The sequence below is a fragment of the Berghia stephanieae genome, chromosome 4, assembly GCF_034508935.2.
Source record: "Berghia stephanieae isolate SIO BIC M18660-M18661 chromosome 4, UCSD_Bste_1.3, whole genome shotgun sequence".
NCBI lineage: Eukaryota > Metazoa > Mollusca > Gastropoda > Nudibranchia > Aeolidiidae > Berghia > Berghia stephanieae.
The window spans coordinates 19138349-19150604 of NC_088363.1; positions in this window are offsets into that span (position 1 = coordinate 19138349).

The following is a 12256-nucleotide window of genomic DNA, read 5'->3' on the forward strand; positions in this document are numbered from 1 at the left end:
TACCCCACTCCATAAATAACAATGCGCAGTCATATCAAGTTAATGATTTGTGATGTCAGACTATTAATCGTTATATTTTACTAAAAATTAGATTCTTGAAAAAGAAATACCATGACTTATGTTCAAAGATGACGAAATCGGAATCAATTGAGGGTAGAATAGAAGATTTCTTACACTCTCGCGTTTTTGAAATTGAATTTTGTTTTCAACGTGCCCTCGCAGCCCATTCAGCAGTGTTTGGGAACACGTCTGGAATTCCCCACTAAAATGCAGGAATCGTAAAATATCAACTCTTAAATTTAAAATTAGTCTGAATGGCATTGTCCACAATATCAAGTCTTTAATTTAATTTGAGTGCTATCGTACTTACTATTATTTTATCGAAACCTTCACGACTCCCTCGACTCCAATAGACACTTCATAAAAAGTAACGGTTGCGATTCGATCGCAGACTGAATGAACCAAACATGGCAACCCATCGCCAGACACAATTAATATCCCATAGGGTCACATTTCACTTCCAAAATAATCATAAACATAACATATTATCATCTTGCCAATCCATTCCATACTGTCATTCTTTATGAAACACATTTCAAAATGTCTGGCCAGAAAACACATCCTTCTTATATTAATCAATTAAAATGACCTCATCTTGTTACAAATTCTCAAATCTAGGAATTTCTAGAAGACTTCCTTGAAGACAAAAGTTTGAGAGTTTTTAAAAAATATGATCATTTCAATCCATTGAGAATTGAAGGACGAGTTTTTTGGCCAACTTTTTAAAAGGTATACTTATTTTTTAGAGTACGGCAGAATATAAAATTTAACTTTTACCTCTATAGAGTTCTCCAAATATTATATATACTCGATACCCTAATTGGACATTTCTGGCCCACTAAAAACTTAAGCTTGTTATAAAGCGCAATATCCACTAAACGTGCTCAAAGCGCTTTACAAGGGGTCCCTGGCCAACAGCAACATTTAACATGTAGGACGGAACATGACGCCTTTTAGGCGATATTACAATTATTTTCGGACAGAGACAATGCTGTTAACGGCCAGGTACTCATTTTATACCTGAGTATGGTGAGAGAATGTGAATAAAGAGCCTTCTCCAAGGACTCAACTATGCGCCAAACGAGGCTCGAACCCAGGACCTTCCAATACGAGAGCGAGTGTCATACCACAAGACCACATAGCCGAACACTGCCTCCAAACGGTAATGTGTCAGGGTGATTTTGGTTTTTTCAAAATCAAATGTGTAGGCAGAAGTATGAGAATGGTATGGTTTCATCATGCTTTATTGAGGACAATAATATAAATTATTTCTTTACGAGGCTATAACTAAATTACACATAATGTGGTCATTTTAACTTTAAATTCACTATAAGGCATCTTGTTCTCAACCCACATAATAACGTTTTCAGAAGATGGGTTATATATTGATTTTTCTTTTTATGAGAGCGAGTATCAGGACTTAAGGATACCAGCCCAAGGATAAAAAAGCATGAAGAATTCAATTACGCGCACAATCCCCTTGTCAGCATATCAACTAATAAACAATTGTCGTTCAGGTTCAAACATTGGTCTTAAAAACCATCAATGACTAGATTATGTTTGTCTTGCGGTCTAAAAGTCCTTTTTGAAAATGTTCATTTTCGTATAATAGTAACAGGCATCTGCTACGGTGGTGGAGGAGAAGAAGATGCCCACAATCTGCTCCAGATCTACCTAAAGAATGCAAAACGAAGATGGGATTTTTAACCTGTATGTTTTAAACTGTATGGGCCCCTGACAGATCTGAGGAAAACAACGGTGTTCTTTCCAAACATGAAGACAATATGAGAGGGAACGAAGATGAAGAAGTATAATAGTACATTGAAACCTTTGACTGCTTCCTTGCAAGTAGTTTACCTCCACAGCCTTCGGTCAGCATCGTACCTTTATACTAAATGGAATATCATCCGATCAGTAGCCTTCTCCTGTCTAACAATCCATTTTTATTTCGTTTTCATTCAATAAGACAAGACTATATTTTCGCAAATTTTTCGTCAGTATGCTGGTTAACAATAAAGTACTTTCCACTAGCTAATAGGCCTAGTCACCTACTAAAGTCGGTCCCTGGTTTGAGTCTCGCCGTAACTGGCGCGAATTTAAATCCTTGGAAAAAAGCTCTTCTACCCACATTCTTTCACTCTTATCAGGTGTAAAATGAGTACCTGGGCGGTAACAGTGTTGTCTGTGTTTAAAATAAAATGTAAGAGCACCTTACAGGAGTAATGTTACGTCCTACATGTTAAGTGTTGCTGTTGACATGTGGCACCTTGTAAACGCTTTGAGCTCATTAAGTGGACATTACCCTTTTAAAGGGCTCATGGGTTTGTCTTTATTACGGACAGGAAATGGGAGTTAAAATATACATGCTAACATTGTGGACTCAATCCTTGATCATTTGCGCATAGAATCATAATGTGTTTTGCCAATTGAGCTTGTGTACCAGTGTATGACATCATTCAATACTCGCGGGACCCATACCTCTAAAAGATTGACAACATCAAAGGAATATGCTGCCGATAGACACAAGATTCAATGAACCAACCATTGCTCCACATCAGCAGACACAATAAATATTCTAGTCAACCACATCCAAGTTCCAGGGTTGCCAATTTGGATTTTTAAATTAAAAATTCCATAATTGTGTAGGCTGTTGAGCCGTTTGCATTTAAACACTGGGTATTTTGGAATTTTCTCGGCAATTTAATCATATCAGTTAATTATACTTATTCAACTGGCATTATATGCCCATTTTGTCACAAATTTGACTTGAAAATTTGGAATAGATTTCGCTACATCAACACATTGACATATGACAGATAGATATGAATATGAAGATATAATTCAACCTTTATATGAATTATAGCAGAAAAAACATTATGTCTGAAACAAATTGATAACTTTTAGTAGATTTCTATGGCCTGTTTGGTATATTTTACAAGAGTAATCTGGCAACATTGCCAAGTTTCACGATGCACGTAAATAAGACATGTCTGGCCAAACAATACAACAACCAGACTGTTACGTGTAGCGGAATAGAGTCTGTGAATAATGCAAACGTTAGTTTCCTTACAGTCCTTTCGTACGTTTTGTGGACAAGAATTAGAAAGTAGGAAATAACCTTTTTATAATTGATGCTTCCGGTTTCCAGCAACCAATGGATAAAACTAGAAAATAGGTAAATAATTCTCATTCCTTTTGAGTAATGAGCGCACTTTCGTAAATCGAGCCCGGACCATGTTCTCCTTCTTCGAAAAGACGGGGACGATTCTTATAAAATCGCAACATAACATTGAGGCAGAGAACATAAGATTTAATCACAAGATATTATCATTATGTAAATCTGGACTTTAATTTTCAAAACAATAAAAAATGTATTTTAATATTTATTATACACTCTCAATGCGTCGCTGTATTGTATCATAGTGGACACTGTTATTCTGAAATGAATTGCCTTTTCTTCATCACCTTCTTCTTCTGCTTCTTCTCCTCCTCCTCTCCCTCCTCCTCTCCCTCCTCCTCTCCCTCCTCCTCCTACTTCCTCTTTTTCTTCTTCTTCTTCTTCTTCTTCTTCTTCTTCTTCTTCTCATCATCATCATCATCATCATCATCATCATCATCATCATCATCATCATCATCATCATAATATTTCTTCTTCTTCTTCTTCTTCTTCTTCTTCTTCTCTTCTTCTTTCTTCTTCTTCTTCTTCTTCTTCTCTTCTTCTTCTTCTTCTTTTCTCTTCTTCTTCTTTACGAAGGTATATAAGTTTAGGGAAATCAAAACCAAAAATATGATTATATTATTAGGATTTTATCAATCTTGTGAATTCGACAACGCTTTGAGTGTAAACAGCTGCTGGATGGAGCCAGGATTTCAGTCTTGCCATAGAGGGTATAAAGGAGTGGAGGCAGGCAGTAACTCCTGAGTCTGGCGGGATCCTTCATTCCTCGTGATCTTGTCTCCTATCGGAACTCTAATTGAAATGATTAACAGTCTGTATAGTGGAATTCAACGACAACCCCCTAACGTTATTACGCAATGTCTGATAAAACAAAAGAATCCACAGGCTGTGACATGTCCAGGAAAGGAGAATGGAAATGGCTGACACATCCGTTTCCGGCATTACTCATTACCTCTTCCATTGTAAAAGAGCGACAACTGCGGAAGCGGAAATAACCAGCATTACAAATAATGAGTAGGTGACATTGCTTTTTATGCATATCCGTCACTACCAGTCAACCGTCAGAAGAGGACAATTTAAGCCAGGAATTGTATTCATTACTGGGGACAGAATCTCCTGAATTAGTCTAAAAATAGCATTATTTGTTTTGTTTTTTATTTCAAATTTCTAAGCGCTATGGCAGTGTAATGAGTGATGGACACTGTTTACTCATTATCAATTCTTATATAACCCAAATTGTTGTGGGTTCATTGCTGTAGTGGAAAACTCGCAAACCAACGACCTTCTAATATGTGCACATCAGTAATGAATAATTCTCTAAAAAACATACAGCGAAAAATTCTAGTCATCAAATGCTTCGTACTGGCACAATGACAATGTTGAATAATATATCCCAAACTATCAGATTTGGGCATGCCTTTTTGAGGTAAATGAAAAGAATTTTTTGATTTGCGAGAATTAAAGAGCTCATATTTTTGATTGTTTTAACGTTAAACATATTTCCGGCATCTTGTTCATTCCGACATAATACCATATTGAGGCTGTTGGTCACATTTGAAACCACAGTAATTGCTCAGCAGACTTTTTCTCCATTTTCTCTAGCTTTTGATCTTAATGAATCACCATTGAAATTTATAATGTTATCGAATGCTTGGTTTTTTATTACAGTTTTGCTTATTAATATCACCAGGCAATATCATATTTCAAAAGAATATAATTGACGTATGTTTGTTGTTGATTTTTACGTTGTCATTGATGCCCATAAAGCAAAAGATCATTGAGTGCACGAAAGTCGAGCGTCAGTTTGCTGCAGAAGCTTGTACAGTGTGTTCATCGATGCGATATTTATCGTCACATCACAGCGATTCAGAGCAGGGCAATCCAAGCCGGATGAGAAATCGATTTCATTGACATTGTTATAGAACGACTTCATCGATTACGTCAATTACGTGAGGATTGCACTATAAATTGTTAATACATTATAAAGTCCTGCGGCACTAGACAAAATGACTGAACCATCTCACTATCCTTCTCCATCCCCTGTCTCTCTCTCCCTCACTCCCCCCCCATCTTTCCATCTCTCTCTCTCTCTCTCTCTCTCTCTCTCTCTCTCTCTCTCTCTTTCTTTCTTTCTTTCTTTCTCTCTCAGTCCATATCTCTCAATTTAACTGTTCGTCAAAAGGCTACCTACTACTACTGCTACAACAACAACAACAACTACTACTACTACTACTACTACTACTACTACTACTACTACTACTACTACTACTACTACTACTACTACTACTAATACTACTACGACTACTACTACTACTACTACTAATACTACTACTACTACTACTACTACTACTACTACTACTACTACCATCACAACTACTACTACTACTACTACTACTACTACTACTACTACTACTACTACAACTACTACTACTACTACTACTACTACTACTACTACTACTACTACTACTACTAACTACTACTACTGTCTGTTTTAGTCTTTCACCTCCTCCTCATCTTCTTCCTCTTGTTCCTCCTTATCCTCCACCCTTTTCATCTTCTTCTTCTTCTTCTTCTTCTTGTGCAGTATCTAGTGAGTTGTCGTTAGTAGAACTCAAGGAAACAAGTGATCCCATTGGTTGAACGGTTTAAAAAAAACCAAACGATTTGTTTTCCTCTGTGGCTACAGACGTCTTTTGATGTCATTTGTATTTGTCAGTGTCAGGCCATGAATTTACGAAGGCCACGTCTATACTCATCCTCCTCCACCTTCTTCTTCTTCTTTTTCACATCCTCCTCCTCCTCCTCTTCTTCCTCCTCCTCCTCCTCCTCCCTCTTTCCTTCTTGCTTCTCATACGTTACGGTAATGGATAATACATGTTATCTTTTATTTTAAAAAGAAACACCCGTATCAGACCGTGGCCTTTACGATCAGACCCCATTCAGCTATTACAATCATATGCATGAAACGTGCTTTTTCCCCCACAAAATTGGTGTCAACCACAGCTGTCAATAACGTGAATTTCTCCTCTTGCAAATGAAATTAGAAAAGCCATCCTTAAACATGCCAAGTTATCTCTATTATCAATTTTTGTTGTTTTGGCATCTTTTCCCTTATGGTGAAAATGTGCTTCCATTCCTATAGATAGTTCGAAGATGACGTCACTCATGTCTTTGTTATTGTTTTTTGCCATCCGCGTTTATGAGTAATGCTCACTGAACTGTATTAACCTGACTATAAACGTTCATGGATACACACAGTTTTGTGTGTTGGTCCGTTATACTTCCGGATGGCAATGTTATGAGCTTCTTAGCCAAGCGCATACTATCTATAGATAGAATGAAGCTGATGTCAATCGGGACTTTGTTATTGTTTTTTTTTTCAATCCCCGTTTATGAGTAATTCTCACTAAATTGTATTTACCAGACTATAAACATTTAAGGTTACACATAGTTTTGTGTCTTGGTCCATTATACTTCCGGATGGCAATGTTGTGAGCTTCTTAGCCAAGCGCACACTATCTATAAAAGATCTTCAGATAAGTTTTTTTCAGGTTTTCAGACCTGTACCGTAGCCATCGTTAACATACAGCCTGACTCTGAAATCCACTAAGACCCATATTTTTACGTCATTTTTAGTTTTGTGGACCCCAAGTGAGTTGTCTTTAGTTGTGGTCAAGGAAACAAGTGATCCCAATGGTTGAACTGTTGAATACAACTCATGATTTGTTTTCTTCTGTGGCCAAAGACTTGTCTTTTGACGTCATCTGTTAGCCAGCATCAGGCCGTTGCTATCGTTAACATATAGCCTGGCACTAGAACCCTTTAGGACTTGCAGTTTGACGTAATTTTTAAGGTTTATGCAGTGTCTAGTGAGTTGATGTTAGTAGAGCTCAAGGAAACAGGTGATCGTATTGGTTGAACTGTTGAATACAACTCGCGATTTGTTTTCTTCTGTGGCCAAAGACTTGTCTTTCGACGTCATTTGTTGACCAGCATCGGGCCATGAGTTTACGAAGACCACGCCTGTACTCAAATTTGACGACAATGGCATTTGATTCTGATAGAGACCATTTTAAAACAGTAGTCTTTCAGATCCATCAGCCCCATGGAGCCGGAGGTTATCCCGGTTTCTATAGCGTGAAACGGACAATAGCAATTGCTTGCTACTCTTTGGATAGGACGCTAGTCTATCGCAAAATAATTTTCGCCAGATCTAACAGACCCAGCTGCCCATTCACTGCTGGGTATACAGGGAGATCAGAAAAAAAATATCGACTGCACCCGGGTTCGATCTGAACTATTGGGACCCCCTAACAGAGTCCATAACCTTCTGGAATCTCAGAGCCTGACATTGCACACAAGATTACGTCAAAATATTATGCAACGACTACCAAAAGAGGTTGAACAGTGAGTTTTATTCAATAGTACAACCAAAGGGATCATTTGTCTCCTTAAGCATTATTCACACCAACTCTTTTCCTTTTCTTATGATAATTGTCTCTCTGTATAGTGAGTAATTTTTAGGAAAGTTTCAGTTAGCTAACATCAGATTGGGTATCCCTATATTAATCTCCTGAGTGTTCCAAAAGCTGAGTTGGTAGAGCACTCGCTTCAGGCGCAAATGGACCGAAATCGATCCCGGGGGCAGTCGAGATTTCTTTTTGCATTCTCCCTGTCCATCTAGCAGTGATTGTGGCAGCTGGGTCTGATAGATATGTATGAAAGTGCTTTGCCATTGACTAGGGTCCTATCCAAAAAATAAGTAGCAATTGCTTTTGTCCGTTTCACACTATTGGAACTAAGATAAACTCTGGCTCCATGAGTCTAATGGCTCTGAAAGACTACTACTAATGTTTATCTCCAGATTAGTCCGTGTGTCCTGTTTAAAGTGTGTACATGCCGTACACTCATATTATAATAACAAACAAGCATAAATCGGACAAACAACGATGTCAATGTTGCTTTGGCATACACATAACGTTTCGGCTTTGTGATCATGAGGTATGACACTCGGCTTTAGGTCCCGTGTTCGAGCCTCGCTGTGGGCAAAAAGTTGCTTCTTTCGAGAAGCATCATTTCTCGAATTCTCCCACCGTACTCAGGTGTAAAATTAGTACTTTGCCAGTAACAGCGTTGTCTCTGTCAAAAGGATAGTGTAAAATAAAAGCGCCATACTGGCTTCATGTCTCATTCTACATGTTAAGTGATGCTGTTGGTTTGGACTCCCGCTGAGCACAATGGGAGCGATCTATACTAACTTTCCATGTGCTCGAGGTCATTGGTCACATTGCAAAATGTGCTCAAAGTGACCCACATAGTGAAAAGTGCTCACAGCTTTCGAAATATCTAACATCACGATTGGTCATTTGTTCAGTTTGACATATGTGTATGTTTACAAATTTCACAAACAAAGCAGCGTGTTTACATTTTAAATGAAATATCCAATCGTTGTACAGCAACAAATCATGTGATTGATGACTTGGTTGGACGAAAACCTAAATATAGATCGCTCCCATTAGTTGATATTACAGCACCAGTTCACCAGCTTTTAAAAAATCAAAATTATAATAATAAATGGCATTTATATAGCGCTTTACCCCGTTGTCACAGGCTCTAAGCGCTTTACAGTGATATAAAACAAAACCTATTACAGTGAGACAAGTGTGAAGGAAACGTGATACGAATTCAATTTAACAACAACAAAATATGAAAATAATATTGCAACATTATGACGTAAAAAGATAAAACTTTAAGCGAGATTTGAACGTTGTCAATGAATCCGAGCATCTATAATGTGATGCTTCAAATGTGGTTTAATGTGTTCAATTCACAACTGCATGTGACGTTTATCTCATACCCAAGGCTGAATGGATTCAACTATCAATAGAATAATACAACCAGCAATAGTGCTATAATATGTGTAATTGAATCATCGATCTCTCTACACACCCACATTTATCTTTCTTGACAACTTGTCTCATTCATCATCATAATCATAATGATTATAAATTGATTTTGGACGATATGGTTACATTCTTGTTTGTTTTTGCCTGGCGTCAGATCGATGGCTACAGGCCTGTGAAATGTGATTATATCGGAGTGATCAACTCGTCCTGTTATGTCGACGTTTCCCCGGGTAATTATATTTATATACGACAATAATGACGTTAACACATTGCCTTATCCATGCCTTTGATAACATACAGACTTACTCATTCACACAAGGACACACAAACGTTAAACACACACAAACGCACACCCAACGCAACATAATACACATAAATTCTTTTAATTTTTCGTGCATATAATATGCTTATTTTGGGAAAAGGTGTTTTCCAAATGTTAGCATAAGCAAGCGAGTCTCAAAATGTGAGAAAACATTCTGTTGTATTGATACTATGTATTTAGGAAAATAGTACCACAACATCCACCAGCCGAATATAACGTTCCACCAAAACACTGTGTATAATCTTGAACGTCTATGGCCTGAATGATATATTTAGTGAGAAATAATCACCAACATTGCTGTCTATACACAATGGTAAAGTGATGAGTGACGTAAATTTCGTTCTTCCACTGATGCTATGCCTTTAGGTAAAATACTCATAACATCCGCAGCCGGAAATAACGTACAAACAAACAAAACTATGTCTAACCTGAAATGTTTATAGTCTGACTGATAGAATTCTTGAGAACTAAACATTAAAATAGCTGTCTAAAAACAATAACAAAGAGCTGAGTGACGTTTATTTCCTTCCTTCTATAGATGGAAAGAAGTTGACGTCACCCAGCTTTTTGTTAATGATTTTAGTATTTCAAGTATTCTCCTGTCTACATCTCAGTACTGACCAAAAGCCACTTCGCAGCGGCGGGGCTTTAAGTCAGTACTGAAGATGAACGATTGCTCCTGTTCATAGCCCTGGCCTATTCTCATTTGGGCTTGCCATTAATTTTAATCAATATTCATTTTATATTAATATGACTATCAAAGAATGTGAGAGTAACTAAACTGAAAAAAATACATCACTGTCGATAAATAGGTGTTTGGAAAATATTCGTCAGAACCGACGAACACGGACTAAGGTGCATCTTCAGTACTGACCAATGGGTGCTATAAAAGTTTATAAGAATAAACGCTCTGTTATATTTCCGCAGAAGCGTTTGTTATATGTTCGTTATTTTTAGAAGAATACAATGAGATATTTTACAATTGAATACTCATTCTTAAGTGGTAAAACAGAATCATTTATGAAATTATTAGGATAGTTACAACATCACAAAGTACTGGCTAAGGATGAAATAACGCTGAACTAGGGATTGCATGGGTTTATAGTAGATATAAATTCAAATGAAGTCAAGAAAAATACACTCTAATAGCCAACTTTTTTATTTTTCCTTAAGGAGCAATCTGCCTGCTGGTATCGAGTTTTTGAGCAATATTCTGAACAAGATGCACAAAACAGACAATCAGAAAACAACATGTTTTTCGTTTTGTAATTTGTAGAACGACAATATGAATCAGTCCAAATGGGTCATTTGAATTTTTTGAAGGAGAAGGAGATGAAGAAGAAGAAGAAGAAGAAGAAGAAGAAGAAGAAGAGAAGAAGAAGAAGAAGAAGAAGAAGAAGAAGAAGAAGAAGAAGAAGAAGAAGAAGAAGAAGAAGAAGAAGAAGAAGAAGAAGAAGAAGAAAAGAAGAAGAAGAAGAAGAAGAAGAAGAAGAAGAAGAAGAAGAAGAAGAAGAAGAAGAAGAAGAAGAAGAGAAGAAGAAGAAGAAGAAGAAGAGAAGAAGAAGAAGAAGAAGAGAGAAGAAGAAGAAGAAGAAGAAGAAGAAGAAGAAGAAGAAGAAGAAGAAGAAGAAGAAGAAGAAGTAGGAGAAGAAGGAAAAAAAAGGACAAAACGAAAAAAAAAAGAGGATGAAGCAGAGGAAGAAGAAAAAGAAGAAAAAGAAGAAGAAGAAGAAGAATATTTCTTGTCTCATCCAAGATATAAATTGGGAATCAGGCCAGTTCTATTACCAGGCAATGTTCTTGTCCATCCCAACTCCCTAGGGGCTATCCGTCCCGTTGACCCATCCATTCATCAACATATCGCCTACATATTGATTGAACCATCTTATTCTTGCACTTCTTTCCATCGTGGAATAGACCAATACACCAATCTATAGATCACTCATGATATACATTAACCCCAATATCCTTCAAACAGATTGATCCATTTTATTTCAGTATTCAATATTTTGTTGTAAACCCTTGAACTATGAATATAACGATTGTAATTATTTCAACATTTATTCAATATTTTGTTGTAAACCCTTGAACTATGAATATAACGATTGTAATTATCTCAACATTTATTCAATATTTTGTTATGCCGTGATCCACTAGGTTGCTTATCACGTCCACCTAGACTGCTATCCTACAATTAACTTCTTACTTTAAACTGGGTACTATAAGTAATATTTAATTGTTTACAATATTTATCATTCTTTCATCTTTGGCATAATACATCAAAGTATTATTGCTCCAATTTTACCAAAATTGGCAATCCATTAGATATGACATCTATTTATAATTTCATAAAACATTTAATTCACTCAAGCAGGGGTAATTCTATATCATGTGACACATCACCTCAATCCGTTTCTGGGTAACCCGAAGAACAATGTGACGAAAAGTGAATTTAAAGTTAAGATAATCAGCGTTATTTTATTGTATCATTTAGCTCCCTTAGAATTTATATTCCTTCTTCTGTTTAAAACGAAAAAGAAAATATATTGGCACAATTGTCATATTTCTGTATATAGAGTTTTAATCACCTAAATCGTACCAATGTAAAGGGAAAGTCACCATATTTATTTTAATGGACTTGTCGGCAGCATTTAACGTTATAGATCACATAGTTCTTTGTAACAGCATTTTTTCATAATGTCTGAATTGGTGACATCGCCATTCAATGGTTATAGTCATATCTCATTGATGAAACAAAACCTGTCTTGACTGATAACAAGAAACCTATTG